The 16,266-nt window shown below is 37.4% G+C and overlaps 1 protein-coding gene across 5 annotated transcripts in view; it reads left to right on the forward strand.

Moving 5' to 3' along the window:
* LOC125690178 (SLX4 interacting protein) overlaps positions 1–16,266 on the forward strand; it is a 72,842-nt gene that overhangs the window by 16,046 nt on the left and 40,530 nt on the right. The window contains exon 1 of one of the 5 annotated variants that reach the window (XM_048938309.1): positions 3,138–3,261. The exons of the other annotated variants lie outside the window; for them this stretch is intronic. The gene's annotated coding sequence lies outside the window, so the exon portion shown is untranslated. Of the gene's footprint in view, positions 1–3,137; positions 3,262–16,266 lie in introns of those variants that run through there. 5 annotated transcript variants of the gene reach the window in all.

Consider the following 16,266-nt stretch of genomic DNA (forward strand, 5'->3'; position numbering starts at 1 on the left):
GTTCTGCGGGCGCTGATAAGGTTTGATGACGTTCGAGCCGAGGAACGCCGCCGCGGCGCTACGTGCGCTGCATCGGGACCCCGCCGGTGGCGCGGGGCGGGCGGCGCTTCAGCACCAGGCCGGCCCCGGACAGCGCCTCCCCGCAGCGCGCCCCGGCGCGTGTTCTGCTCATTGCCGGCCGGGGAGCGAGCGCAGCATCGCGGAGCGGGAGAGTCCCGAACGGAATCGGATCGGATTGGGCCCACAGGGCTACTCTGTTCGTCCGTGATATATATAGCTTTTTTCTCCTCTAATTTAAATGCAAACATTTTAGACGTGAGGCTATTTTGAGGAAAATCGCTTTCCCAGTGCACAGTAAAAAATATCAATGTGGAAGTCTTAACAAGACATTTTTCCTTCTCTGTCTTCCTATATGCACAAATAGAGCACTAGAAGAAGGAAGAAAAGGAAAAAAATTGCAGATAGAAGGATAAGGAACCAGAAATCTATCTCTGACCCCTTACACCCATGTTCTTGATGCAGCCTTTCACTTTATTTTTTTTACTTTAATTTACTTTACTTTTTTATTTATTTATTTACATTTTCAATGAGATTTTTAGCTATGGACAATAGGGTTAACAAGTAGATACTGCAAATATTATTGTCTCTGTTTTTTGTTAACTTGGGAGGAGATTCTCAACTGCTGTGGAAAATATTGAGGATCCTTGTAATGAGGGATTAAAGAAAGCGTGCAGGTCACTCTGAAGGTAAGGCCTCCAATTTATTTCCATGGAAAGTACAACAGATGCAAAGACAAAAACAATATTTGGTAGAGCAAATTCTCAGCTACAAAACACTGTTCTTCAACATAGTCACCACTGTTAGCTCTGCATTTTTGTATTTCTTTCATACCGTGTACTTGCTTTTCAAAATTGTTGGCATTTTATGCTTCATTACAGGACATTGAAAGGGAAGATGGGACAGTTTTGTATGCTTGACCTGTGTCAGAATTCACTTTTTTTAAAATGCATGACTGTAGTGGTAAAGCAACTAATTGATCTCCCCGCATTGCAGATAGCTAGCACCTTCTTTAATGGATTGGTAGTACTGTCCTCAGTAAATTGAAAGTTATAGATCTCCATTTTATTTAAAAAACAATAATTATTAAAAGAAAACAAAACAAACCAGATTTTGCAGAAGACTTTCCAGTGGTTTTCAACTAAAGCAAAAGCTTTACAAAATATATTGATGTGTTGTACTAAATTACAGCTGTAAGTATTACATCTTACATAGTAAGAAGATGCAAGCAAAGCTAGCAGTGTTTTTTTAATGATGACAATATTTGTTATTTTAAATTTCCTAATTTTTATTCCCTTTTTTTTTTTTTCTTTCTAAACAGTGTAAAGAGAACAAAAATAGCTTCGTTCTGAGAAATATAATCCCTCTGTTTACTTTTGGGAAAGCTTTATGTAATTTTTTAATCAGTAAACGTTTGGATGTTTGCATGTTTTAATGCTCATTTTGAGAAGTTTAAATCTCAGTGTTTATAATATTGGCTATCTGGCATTCATTTTAATATAATAGGTTATTCCATGCTGTTTCTCTTTATATTCATGGTTGTGATACTGAAATTATAGGACCACACACAGGGCAGTAAAGTCGCCACTTAAGCGTGTAAACACTCTGGCTTTTGACAAAGTGGAAAAATATTTCTTGTGTGCTATTTTAACATGATCAGCATGTTAAGGCTCAGTGTGCAACTGTGTCAACATTTCTTTGGCTGTAATCATTAATTCTGTAGCCTCTTGATAATATGTAAAATGTGAAACTGGTTTGTTTACTGTTGGGATTTGTCAGCAATTACTGTCTGCATTGAGCTTAGCTCTTTCAAATAGATAACAGATCAAAGAAGATTTTATTTTAGAATCATCATTCTAGTTTTAGTTTTGTTTTTCAGTGCCTTTAGGTTCTTTAAAAATATGTTAGAGCCATACATTTCATGAATGTTGTTCTCACATACATTGGTAGGCACAGTTAGAATGCATCTCATAAGAACCTGTAGCTTCAATTTGTACAAAATTTAGCTTTGGAGACGGGGACGTAAATTTCAGGCCTCACTTATCTCTAGATCTGATGTGGCTTTGCCCCAGCTAGTGGTTTTTTTTAATTATTTTTTTATTTTTATTTTTATTTAACACGTTTTCATTATTATTATTTCCACTATGAACTGCGAGTGCTGGTGGTCATGTGTTTAATATCGTCAAACCACCATGTCATCTTCATCACAAAACGCTGTGAAGACTGCAAGTTCTGATCCTTTTCTTCATTTCTTCCTTCATGACTATTCTCGTAGTATTATTAATTTACTAATAAGTATTAGTTTTGGAGTGTCTTTGAGGGTTTGTAGTTAATAAGATGGATTGTTTGGTATATTAAATGGCTGTTGAACAAAGTTTAAGTGCTACATTATACTAAAATAACAGTTCTAAAGGAAGCAAGCATAGAATTTTGTTTCTTTCCCAGCTACTTTGAGATTTTGCACAAACAATGAACTTAACCTTCATAGCAAAAAACAACAAAACAAAACAATAACAAAAAAAACCCTCTGAGGAATTTTGTAATCAGTTTGTTAAACAAACATAGCTTACATGAAGTGAAGTCACTTTAAGAATCAGGTTGTATTTTTAGTATAGCCATAGACTCGCACTTGCAATGAATCCTCCTTCATCATTAATCTACCTAGGCAGTCTACAAAGAGAAATGCAAGGAGAATTTGATCAGTCCTTTTATTTTTTTTCCCTCATTTGATAAATAGAAAGCCACTTTCTTATCTTAATGCCATTACTTTGGATTCATATGAAATATTAAACTCTGTCCTTGTCTTTTCTGCATTTTTAATACATCACTATTCTGTAGATTGTTTTAAAAAAGTGACATTACTACACATGTCTGCAGAACTTCAGTAAGGGGAGGGAGGGGGCTGTTTGCTTACATGTAGGCTGTGTAATCACCAAATAAAATTTGCCACTACTTCTGAGAAGGCTGCCATTAATCATTAATTAATACCATTATCTCTGAGGCACTCAGAAATAAAATATTTCACTATATAAGGTTATACAGATCTATCTGAAGTATTTTTTTCCTGTATCTTCTATTAGAAAGAGATCAAAGTTTTAAACAAATAATTTGAGATAATCTTCAGCCTCATGAAGGAATGTTAAGGGCGATCTGAAAACCTTTAAAGCCTGCGAGATTTGGAGCATCTAGCACTTCTATTGTGTGGTAAGCATTAATATTAATGATTGGAAATATTTCCACACCCTGGCTTCTAACTTTCTCTTTGATGTTAATTACTTTGCAGTAGATGGCATAAATCCATTCTTTGTGTCTGACAAGGGTATATGTCCTTCTCATTTAACTGTATATCTTAGCTACATAGTCCTATCAGTTGATCAATAACACCCGTTTCTGCTGTGTTAACTATATACAAATATTTGTCTTGCTGTGTCTTTTTTCTTAAAGCTCTGAGTAGGTCTTTGTTACTGAATTCAGGCAAAAAGGAATATAGCGCTATACTATAGATACGTTGAGGCAGCGCTCTTTTCTTTCTCCTGCTAATGTGACAGAGATCAAATGGACTGTATGTTCACATGTTCCTGACTTTGTTGTACTCAGTGTTCCTGACATCCAGGAACTGTAATCTGTCACAACCAGTCGTTGTCTTCTTGATTTAACAGAGCTAGTTGTGACCCTAATACACTGTCTCCTTTTTAGCTTGAGAGAAATGAGCTCATGCTTTCCAGGGGATAATACTCTCTCAAAGTGTTGTTGTTTGCTTTTCCCCCTCTCTCATGTTGAATTCCAAGAAAAAACTCTTTTTTGTTTGTTAAACTTTGCAAAAGTGTACTCTTTCCTTTGTTGGCCCTTTAAATAGCTGCAGACATGTACAGCTAAAAGCTTAGCAGATGCTGCTGGAGATCCTTAGCTGGTGTAGCATTACCAAAGCCATTGTCTTTAGTAGGTGAAATCTGGACCAGTGAGGGTTCATCCTCTTGTTTTTGCTCCTGTGATTTTCACACTTAATACACATTGTGTAATAGCTGCAGTTCTGTTAACATTCAAACTGTATTCTATTAGTGCATCAGTCTTCTGATTACTGGCAGGCATTGCATTGAAATAGAAATGTTTCCATCTTGTCAGCCTGTCTTTTTCAACTCTGTGGGTTTCCAATAACATGGGTACAGGTGAATATTGTAGGGAAGAAAAGAAACTTTCTGGCCTGTAACATGATCTGTCTGTTGGAAGAATGCTTCATAGATCTGTTTATCTATCCCACAGAGGGCAAAACCTTTACACAGGAAGCTACTGTTGCACTGCTTTTCTTCCAGAGGAGAAACTTACTGCCCCTAGATGATCTTGAAATTTCATGGCTGAATGTCCTGAGCAAAACACAAGGGAATTTATGCTGTTGAAGCAGATTGAAAAGCCTTAATTCTGATATTGCATGTTTTCTGAATTTTTTGTTGATCTTCTTTGAATATTTAACAAAAACTTAAGAACACAAAACTTCTAGAGGATCTGGGGTTGTTGTTTGTAACATAATGGCAAGTTTAAAGATTGAAAGGCATGAATATTTTTCTGAAGGACAACAAATAGCTGTGAAGTGCGTCTGTGAACCTTCCCTACATCTGTGCATTCATGTTCCAGTAGCAGAGTTTGATGTTGCTTTTTAGAGTCCATTCATTTCCATTGCCAGCACTATTGACGGCATGGTAGCTGAGGTGGATTTTTCATAACAGTCATTAAAAACTAGTACAAATGCTTGTTTAAGTAATTGTGGCCATAAATACATGTGAAAATCTGGTAAAAGGGATCGTGAAAATAATGTAATTAAACACAACATACCAGTGTAAAGACTGTTGTGCCACACTGATGTGTAGAACTACTCCTTGTGTGAGTAAAAGTGCTGTTGGCAGATGCAGTTTATGAAAATAGATTCTTGGCATATTTTATTCTGATACCTTCAGTACTTTCTTGAGATATGGAACTGTAGAGGAGAGCTGCTTTAAATATCCTTTATTTCCTGTGCACAGTGAGTGTGTTTGTTAAAACTTCCTGGAAAGCAGATATTTAAGAATAATAATAATAATTTAAGAAAATAAATAAATCTTGCAATGCTAAAGCTTCAAAGGGAAAAAAAAATCTACAGGTTACTTTTCTTTTATACTCTTTCATACTTTTCTTTTATTCTTTCTGTGCTTCCTTTGAAATAAAAGCTTTCCCATGTGGTCATTGAAGACTGCTAAATGTGACCACTAATACTAAGTAAGCATTCAAGTTCATAGTCTGTGTCAGGATTCCTTATTTGGGTGTTGGGTTCTTTGCAGAGGGACTTTCATTTTTTACCACTATCTTTACGCTGCTAAATGAATGTAAGTTGATGGTAAGATTATCTGTAAGGTCAGAGTGAAACTTAAAACTTGATGGACAAAGTATACTTACTGAGGCTGGAACTAGAAATAAACAGACAAAGAAAAGTATATGGCCATACTGATAGTTATAAATTAAGTGTCATGGTTTCAAATCTGGGAAAGTATCATCAGAATTTTTAAAGTTTAACTTAAATAGTCCATTCTCCTCACTTCAGACATCTGTTACTGGTTATTGTTTGAATGACCACCATGTACATTATACAAAAAGGAATGTGTTTTTTGTAAGATCTCCGCTAATGTGGTAGATAAAATCCCAGTGCTTGATAACAGTGCCAAAGGGCAAAGAGGTGCTGAACAATATTCCTCATCTTTACCATAACTTTCCTTCCTGGAAAAAACAGGCTTTGACAGTGGGAAAATGAAGACAGAGATAAGGAGAGGTGGAAAGAAGCTTGGGAACTGAGAGTGACATAGACCAGAGCTCTAGTTCAGCAAGCAGAGGAAAAAGTCTTCTCTTACAGTGATGCACTAACATTATTATTTTGCTGTTGTCCTGTTGGTGATTAAAAATTTGAGTTATACGTCCTTGCTGTGGTAATAAATTAAAAGGACTAGAAAGTTAAGGAACAGTTGTTTTTGGTGGGACATAATGTAACAAAGATCTGTTTTTTACAGTTCTGGCAAGTGATCGTTGCCTTGTTTAAAGAAAAATGCACTGTTCTTATTAATGCAAAATGCTACATTGCTCTCAGTTTTTTAGGATTTTTTTAAACGTTGAAAACATTTTATGGAGAGGCAAAATTGTAAGTGATGAAAATAATTTACCCCTTGTTGCATATTGAAGCAGCTGGCAGTGGTAGTTGTCTGGTTTTTATTGATCGTGGATGTTAAATTGCAATGCAGTGGTTAGCAATGCTTGCTGCTTATGGATCATGTTTCTCTCTTACAAAGCCAAACAGATAGGGGTGGGTTATGGGCAGTGAGCTGCACTGAGGACGTCAGTAATTCTGAGTTATTTTTTAGTTTGAACAAGTTGCTGTATACATATTAACATTGCAATTGGACTAGGTTTAATTCAGATAGGTAACATTAGCACTTTGCTGCTCGCTAAGATGTTAAAAAGCTGTAATTTTGAAGCAGGCAAACACTGAAAACTTATCTTCCAGTTCTGTTATGTTCTCAGCTGTAAAAAAATACCATAGAAAACACCACAAGAGTGGGTCTTGCTATAGTTGGTTATGTTCGTTATTTTGTAGTTTGCACTGGAGTAAGTACTCAAAAAGCCCAATGTTAGCATAAAGGTGAGTAATAAACCTCAGCAGAGCTTATTTGCAAACTGCCACAGCTTGGTGTATTAGATAGTGCCTCCTGTTACGGAACTGGTAACTGTGTCAGGTCGGTGTCTAACGTGTATCGGCAGATTAGTGCAAACTCGTTAAGGTAGAATTTAGGGATGTATGCATTTGTGTCGTGCTTTGGGAATAGTCAGAACCCCATTGTAAAGAAGCTTCTTTGCAGGGACCAGTGTGCATAAAGACCATAGAAATCTGGTTGTTGTAACCCATTCAGATTCCATGAAAGTGATTGGCAAAGTGCTTTAAGTAAGCTTAAAAAAAAAGAAACAAGTCTTACCTGGATTACCTGGCTAAAGGATAAAGGGAGAGAGAGAGTGAAACGGGGAACTCTGGGCCAGTCACAGTTTGTAAATGAGAAGGGAGCTGAATAGCAAAGGATTACAATGAAGCGTTGCAAAAAATCTCTCAGTGTTCAGTGGCTGTACTATAAACAACAGATGAATGCGATGTGCGTTTGAGTGAGGGAGAGGAACTCCAAGCGTGTGTGTGTGGCTGCTGAACAACCTATCACCACATGGGAAAGTGTTGTTAAAGTTTACAGTGTTCTCTGAAAGCATCAGCTTAATTCATTGTGGCATTTTGTAAAGCAAAAATATTTCTGGGAAATCTGAGGAACAGTGAAGAAAACATAAGTAATACCATCATCAGGCTGTGGTACAAATTAAAGACACATTTATTTTTTATCAAGTGTGTATGTATATAATTCTTAGTGGAGCTGCGAAAATTACTGAAAGGTGTGGAACATCTTCAATGTAAGGAATGATTTAATCCTATTCAGCCTGGAAAAGAAACAATTGGAGGTGGGTGGGTAGGGAGTAATATTGGCTTATTAAATCATGGATGGTGGGAAGAGTTAAATAAGAAGGGACTGTTACTTTGAGGGTGCTAAACTAAACCAACAGGATCATTTTGAAATGAAGTAGAATATGCGGTTCTTTCTGCATGTGAGATTGGCTTGTTGGCCTGCTTGCAGTTTTACACATTGGTCTGACAAATTGTGTGAGTAAACTATCACTGACAACTACTAAGTGCAGATACAGCCTATGGGTTGGTAAACCCTGAAGCCTCACATCTAAGGTGCTGGACATCCAAGAAGGCTATTGAGGAAAGGTTTCATTATTTATTATTTGTTAAATGTGCCTAAGCCTATACTAGCCCCTGTCAGCCACGAGATATAGTTCACTGTGAACTTTTGGATTGACTCAATATCACTTTTTACATTTTAAAAATGTACATTTTGTTATTTAAAAAAAAAAAAAATCAACACTGTTTATTAATTTTAAGTGGTTTTAATGTTTTCCACGTGTGTTAGGATAGCTGGTAATTAACACTGGTACTCACCATTTATAAGCATAATTGTGGGAATATTTCCCAAATATTCCCAATCAGTAACATAATCCATGGGTTTTGAAGGGGAGAAAGAAAAAAAAAAAAAAGCAAAAACTTTTTTCTTAAATGTATTCCCAAATACCAGATATCGTAGGTACTGGCACTATTTTTAACATTACTAGAGCTAAGTCCTCTTCCTTCCTTGAGGCAGCATCTTTTTTGAGCTCAGTGTAACAGAAATTCTGAAAATGAATGAATCCTCCTACCTTTGTTTTTTCTCCTCTCTGCTTTAAAAATCGGCTACTCTGAAATCCATGGAGCGTGTTGTTCCTGTGGTACTTCATAGTAGGTGAAAATGAGCAGTGCATCACCCAGACTGTTGGCACATTATACTGAAATCAGCATTTTCTCTTGGGTTTCCATTACTTAATTGACTACGTGTGAATAAAGTACCTATCAATGTGCTTAGTGTGACAAAGAGTTACAGAAACAAACAAAACCAGTCCCAGATTAATCTATAATTGTGTCAAGTTCTGGGTTTCTTTATTTCTATGGTAACCCAGCATTTTTTTTCCTGTAAAAGTCATTCAGAATGAGCTTAGATAATCATTTCCCTCAGTGAAGACTCTCAAGTAGACTGAATAATTTTTACAAGCCTTTTACATATAAATGGTAGGCACACCCCAACCTCGGTCTGAACAACTGAGTTGTACATAGATGAATATTTGCAGTAACGACTGTCGCTGTTTTTTGTTTGTCTTTTATTTTTATTGTTACAAAGAGTTGATGCACTTGCTGAATGTACGTAAATACCGATTATTTTATCTTCTATTTAATGCTCTGTGCTCCTGCCTTCATTATTGATCAGTGATGTGTTACTGAGTGCCTTCTGAAGGCCTAGTGGGAGGGCACAGGTGGATTTCTTCAGCTGCAATCTGACTTAAGTTATGTCATCTGCCACCTGCTTTTCATTGCCCTGCTCTCTTCTCAGAGGTTGCTGCTTTCTTCTTTATGCTAGGATTGAGATGTGAATAGACACCCCTATTTATTTCTGTCAAAAGGTTCCGATTTAGTTTAGTAGTTTTAATATGCCTTTTAAAATGAGGTGGTTAGGGATCAGTTACGCCTGCTCCATCCTGGCAGCAGCATGGAATCATTAAGGTTGGAAAAGACCCCTAAGATCACCATGTTGAGCTGTTGACCCCATCCCCTGCCATGCTCACTCACCATGTCCCTCAGTGTCACCTCTCCATGGTTCTTGAACATCTGCAGGGACAGTAACTTATAGAATCATAGAACGGTTGGGAGTGGAAGGGACCATTAAGACCACCCAGTTCCAACCCCCTGCTATAGGCAGGGACACCTCCCAGTAGACCAGGTTGCTCACAGCCCCATCCAGCCTGGCCTTGAGCATATCCAGGGGATGAGTATCCATAAAGTTGCTGGGCAACCTGTGCCAGTGTCTCACCACCTTCACAGTAAAGAATTTCTTCCTAATATCTAGTCTAAGTCTACTCTCTTCCAGTTTAAAGCCATTTCCCCTTGTCCTGTCACTATATGCCCTTATAAAAAGTCCCTCCTCAGCGTTCCTGTAGGCCCCCTTCAGGTACTGGAAGGCCACTTATCTCACTTTTCCACCACCTCCCTGGGCAGCTTATGCCAATGCCTCACCACTCTTTCTGAGAAATTTTTCCTGATATTCAACCTGAACTGACCCTGAGACCTCAGGAAGAGATGAGGTGCAGGCAGCAGGGACAAGGACACACAGATGGGGTAGTGGCTGCCCACCTGCAGCCTGAGCAGCCTTCCCCTGGCAGCACATCTGTCTGGTAGCAGTGGGACACCTCACTGCTCGTTCCCACTTGTTATCAGCTCTTCAGTGTTCTACTGTGGTCTTCTCCTTTTTTTACTCCATTTCTGTTTTACTTATGCACAAAATCTATATATTTTACAATCTGTTCAATCGCAAATAAAAGCCCTTTTTTTTTCCAGTGCACTCTAAAAATATATATATATATATTTCACCCTGCATTGCTTTGTAGCCGGTAATTCCTTGTGATTTTTTCTGATCTATTTATATTTTGAGATTCCTTGTGTTCTCTATCCATTTGATTCTGCTTTTTCAGGAGTAAGATTTGGAGCATTCCTTGTTTAATCTGTTGTACATTCATAGATAAAACACTGATGATGTCGTTGAGCTTCCTTCTCTTTTATGTTGACAAAACTTAATTATTAATATTACATAACCACTTAATTTAAGGATTTTGTCCAAAGGAGCTATTTTTTATTATATGCCCTTCTCACTTCTCATGTTACTTCTAAAAAAGCCTTTATGCAGTTCTGATACTTTCCTGGCTTAACTCAATTTAAGGACAAATTAGTTAAAAATGCAAAGTTAAAAAAAATCTTCTTTTACACACTTGTAAAATGTAAAATTGAAACCACTTAAGCAGATTTAACAATACTAAGAAATCCTTTTCATTTGGCTTGCCAGTCTGTTTTGCAAATAAAAAATACTTTGGCTTTATGTATTTGTCTTAAAGCCTAAGCATGTGTAATCAATGTATCTTTAATCTGTTATTTTGGCATCAAGAGTTAACATCTGCAAATATTTTATATTGAAACATGGGCTGCAGATGTTTGGTTTTCTGTTGCCTCCTGCTTCCCCCTTAAGTAGCTGCATGCTGCGGTAGGTAACGTCTTCATGAGAGGGAGGAAAGGAAGTCAATTTTAGTGCAGGTGAGACCTTGTCTCTTAATATAAAGAGGAATCAGAAGCTTAGTAAAATAGTTGCAAAATTAGGGAACGTGGAATGATTTCCTGCTTGGGACCTGCCCTCGCTTCCCTATTCTGTTTTTGTGCAAGGGAAGTCGGCCCAACCCTGCAGCTGTGGTACGAAGAACTCAAGAAATATCTTACTGGATGCATCATGTGCTTGGGAATTGCTTCTCTCTTTATCTAAATACTGTGCAGTTACCTTACCAAACAAATACTGGATTTTTTTTTAATCTATTCTTCATTTTACAGTAATTTTGTAAATAGTGTCTTGCATGGTACTCAATGGCTGGATTTATTTCTTCTCACACCATTTAAATCAGAAGTATTCAGGGCGGTGCCTTTTGGTTTTAATTTTTATTGCACTTGATTTTCTTGTCATGACTAGAATATGCAGAAACAAGAAATAGCGTGGCACGTCACTAAGCTGCTTAGCTGTTCTGTGTGGTGTTTTTTTTTTTTCATTTACTCAACAAATACATCACCAACTTGCCACTATGTAGTTGAAAATATTTTCTTATACAATTAAGTCACAATCAGGTTTGTTAATGAACATGTAGCATGGAGGGTGTATTTATGGAAAAGCTGTGAAAATTATTTACAAGGTTAAGGTCTGAACTGGGTGCTTAGGGTTTTTTTGTTTTTTTGAAATTGCTGGCTTGTAGTACTTAGAAAATTATATGGGCTCTGCTATTCATGATCTCATTTGTTGGACCTGCTGTTTCTTAGTAGGATTTTAATGAAAAAAACCTTTTAATATATTATGAGACTGATCATTTCAGTTGTTTTAAACAATCACTAGACCTATGATGGTTAGAAATAGTAAATTTGAAATTGAATGTAGTTACTGTGGTGTAATATGGTAGAAGCTGATAGTCAACTAGGTACTTTGTTCATCTACAGTGCTGTGAAATCAGAGGGAATTGGTCACTGTTGTCAGTTATCAGTGCTTAACATTACTGTGGTATCTGATTGTACATTAGAAAATATTCATTTTCTAATGAATGTGCAGAACTGTTTTAATAGGATGCTTGCTGGTTTCTTTATCTTTTCACAAGTAAGAAACTAAATTGCAACGCTGACTTTGCAGAACCACAACAGTTGTCCTGAATTCCAGTACTGTACTGTAGGGACAAGGTCATTCTTGTCACACCCGTCTTCTATTGTGGATACCTTAGGGAGAGAGTTAGGTAAAATAGCTCTCATCTCTATCTACACCCATTGGCCAAAGACAAGTGATACACAGTAACATGTCATCCTGTGTCACCCTGCTGGCATGTCCAAACCTAAGCAATGTCCTTACTGTTGATTAGAAAATAATTTAATGTAGATAAATTCTCTTGTATTCCCTCCCAGTAAACCCAACTGCCATAAATGCAGGCTGCTGTGGAGATTAATATTTCTTGCTGGCCTGCTCCTTAAAATTTTAAACATGCTGTAGTATTTATAACATTTTACAATCCAGGAGTGAAAGCAGCACATTGGAATCTCAAATTATTTTTCCGTAATCTTGAACAAATACTGTGCTTCTATTTCTGCTATTCGTTGTTGGAGTCTTTATCTATTTCGGATCGGTTCTGACACAGGCACGGAATGGTCTATGTCCTATCAAAACAACGTTGAGTTTGCACTGCTACTTGGAGAGTTTGCCCAGAGGAAAAACTTGCGTTTTGCAATTGTTTGGGCTCCAGCTACATGCCTCCATTCAGTATGGAGTCTACAAACCTCCTACAGAACTGGGAACAGACCAGCACAGTGTGACAACATAAATTAAGCTTAATTCTCTCATGCAATTTAGGCCTCTTTTTCAATGTTGCACCTGATAGAGCAGTTCAGATGTTTAGATTAAGTAATGACTACTTAGCCTGGCTGTGGGTGATGAACTGAAGGGCTCTGTTTGCAATGTAATATTCTCGCATTACTAAAGCTTTAAAGTGGCAGATACATGCTTTAGAGTGCATGCTTTACAGCAGCAGATATTTAGGGTGTTCTTAAAGGTGTTGTCTTGATTGATTTAATCTACTGATTTGGGTGGATCTCTCATAATTACGCACTTTAACAACAGCGTGTTAGTGCTTAATTTAAGAGTCTCTGTTATAATACACAGCTCCATCAGATTTGAAACTATCTAGATTTCTTTACATTTTCCTGGGGGTTGAATCATCAGCATGTCTTTTTGTTGTCATGGCTTTATGATTCTTGATATCAGTATTTCACATCATAACATCATGTAGAGCTCTAGAAGTTAGAGTTAATGCTCCAGTTCCGTGAACTCTGATTTTCGGTGTACTTGCTTCTCAGAAGAGAAGAACTGCGTACCCCAGAGGGCTTTTCGTTTCCATTCAGACAGAAAGATACAACTGTTGGCGAGTCACAAGATGTCCCTTTTTTTCCTTTCTGCTTGTCTCTGCAGCGTGTGCTCCCTAGCAGTCTCACCTTCAGAATTACAGTAAGGCTTTTGGTTTTTGAATGCACTCTCTCTCATTTTATTTGATTGAATAGCTTTAATTCCGATTATATTGTAATATATAGTGTTGTCTTGCATTCTGAGATCTCATTTAGTAAATTAACTTTCCTCCACAGATCATTGTCACTGTTTTGTTTTTAGGCCCATCTCCCTACTATTTTCCCCTTTCCCATGGTCTGTGGGTCCCTCCTCCCCATAAGTCACAGAACTGGGTCAAACCAGCCTGTAAGCCATTGACACTTGTTTTCAATTTTTTTCCATCATTCTTTATATTTATTATTCTGTCTATCCACATCTTCTGAGAGTTTAACAACCTGCTTTGATGTGGTGTTCTTGTGTGCTCAGACTGCTTTTCCCAAAAGTTTGTCCTAAAAGCTTGTTCGCTGCTTGCACCTCTCTGCTGGTATGGAATCATAGAATGAAAATTGGAAAAGATGTCTAAGATCATCTAGTTTAGCTGTCAAACCACTGGTGGGTATATGAACCCCTGAACGTGGGTTCATATTCCTGTAGCTTACTGGCTGAGTTCTTAAGTTGTTTTTTCGTTCCACTAAATCACTCATTCACTAGGCTGGTGGTGTTGATCGTATGCTCCCTTTTTACTGTTGCATCCTGGGTTGCAACATCCTTTTACTGTTGCATCTGGATGCAGATGTTTTACATCCTGTGATTTTGGAAGCAGAGGTGTTAGCTCTTCCCTGTAATCCACTGTCATCAGCCATTTGTCAAAACTTCTGAAAACTCTAGTAAATAAAGTAGAGTTCTGTTTGAGATTTTCAGAGGGCAGTCTGGCTGTTTGCTGGATGCTCATTATAATGCAGTATATGGCCTAAACTCTGTAAAGTTTTCCACAGCCTAGCAGAGCTGAAGGCTCTGGGCGCAAATTTCTAGTTACTTTTCCAGTTATGCAGATCTTCAATCTTTTTTTATGGTTCAAGATCTGTAGTCCCGTTTTGCAAGCAGTACAAGCAGCTGTGGATCCACCAATGAAATAGTGAATGGCTCAGCTTTGAGCATGTTTTGGGTTACGACTCATTCTTCAGAGACATACAGTATGTCAGAGCAAACAAAAACCTACAAGCTTTGCACGTTTTCCAGAACCAGCCAGTCATTGTTTAGAGATGAGGAAAGGTCAAAAGAAGATGATTTTTTTCCCTCGGTTTTAATTCTTAAATCTTGACAATTCTGAAGAACAAACTTGGATTGTGCACTCCTTGAATTCCTGCTTCTTGAGAGCCTCCTCCCTGATGTGTTCTGTACTCTTTCTGAATCAGCTGATGGTTGATCCTTTTGTACTCATCAATTCCTCTTGGCAGGTGACCTGTAATTGATCTCATGATGGTAAAGCCAGGCCATGGTAACCTGTTGTTTCCTAAACCCCTGGAATTTGAAGTTGGAAGACCATGTTGCTTTTAGCAGTAATTAGAGAGAGCTGTTTCTGTGAAAGTTGGCTGTATAGCAAAAAAACTCAACAACCCAATCATTTAAAAAATAAAAATAAAGAAGTAAGTAACCCCCTTGTTCCTGTTTTTTTTTCTAGGAGGCAAACATCCCAATTCCCAAATTCTAGAGATTCTTGAAAAACATATCAAAATGTAATTTTATTTCTAAAAAGATTAAAATAATTATCATATCAGATGATACCAAATCTCCTTTGCTCTCATACAGCCATCTGCAGCAGTGGTGGCACCTGCAGCTGTCCTGAGCCATGCAAGCTGAGTTAATGCAGGTTAAGGCATTTGGCTACCTGAAAAATTTGTCCTTCTGTTTGGGAAACTGTGTACTACCTTGAAGCACAGTAACACTAAGATGCATTTATAAATGAATATATATATTTTTGTGTACAATAACATACATAAATGCTCCTATGCTGTATTCTTACTAAATGATTTTTTTTTTCTATTGCTCTAGAAGAGAAAAAGAATCAAAATACTGAAAATAATTGGTTGCAATGTGTAAACAAAAGGAAAGCCTGTTTTCTTTGGAGTCAGAAAGATGAAGCAGTAAAATAAACTTGCTTCTAAAAAGCCTGGAAAAACTGAAGGGTAGCATTCATATACTGCCATAATGAAGTTGGCATGATGTATGGACCAATACAAAATATTTTTACGCTTACTGTTGTAGACTTTTGAACTGATAAAATTGAACTTGGAACATCTATTGATTTTAGAAAAACTGTGGAAAGAATGAAATATATTATAAGTTTTTCTGGTTATTAGAGGATATTTCCTTCAAACCTAAGATTTATTTTCACAGTTTCTCTTAGCTGTGCTTTTGCCACCTGGAGGCTGATGGCACCTTCTAGCAGTAATGTCTTTAGTAGCCCTTTCCAGCATTGTGGTAGCTCTGAGTGCCCATCAGGATGTAGTCTTAAATTTAACAGGCAAACAAACAAACCCCCAAAATCAAATGATAGACATAATCTGAATATGAAATACAATTATCACTCTAACTCAATACCGCAGCTTTCTGGAAAGGCAAAAGGGGATTTAAAAGGACTGGAAACATTAGAGTTCCTCTGTGCTTAGCCTGGAAAACTGGAGGTTTTGTAGTACAGGGCATTCTTCTCCCCCAGTGGAACTGAGATATATGCTTCAAAGTACTGTAATTAAAATTTAATTATAAACAAAGCAAAGTTTATCAGGAAAGGTATTACTGATTAATGTACACTAAAAACAACACAGCAAATCCCTAAGATTTTGGGACTACAAAATAGCCAAAATATCACACACTTTGTTTTGAACTGGGCATCAATTAATGCTGGCTGTACAGCTCCCATCTGCCCAATAATCACAGAATAGAGAAATTGTAATATGCCTCTTGGGAGGCTAGCCGTTCATTTCTGCCTTGGTCAGAGATGCAGCACATTTGGAATGATGCAACTGAATACAAAATTACCGTACTTATTCCCAGCCTTCCGAATAATTTT

This window comes from Lagopus muta, chromosome 2, assembly GCF_023343835.1.
Source record: "Lagopus muta isolate bLagMut1 chromosome 2, bLagMut1 primary, whole genome shotgun sequence".
Lineage (NCBI taxonomy): Eukaryota > Metazoa > Chordata > Aves > Galliformes > Phasianidae > Lagopus > Lagopus muta.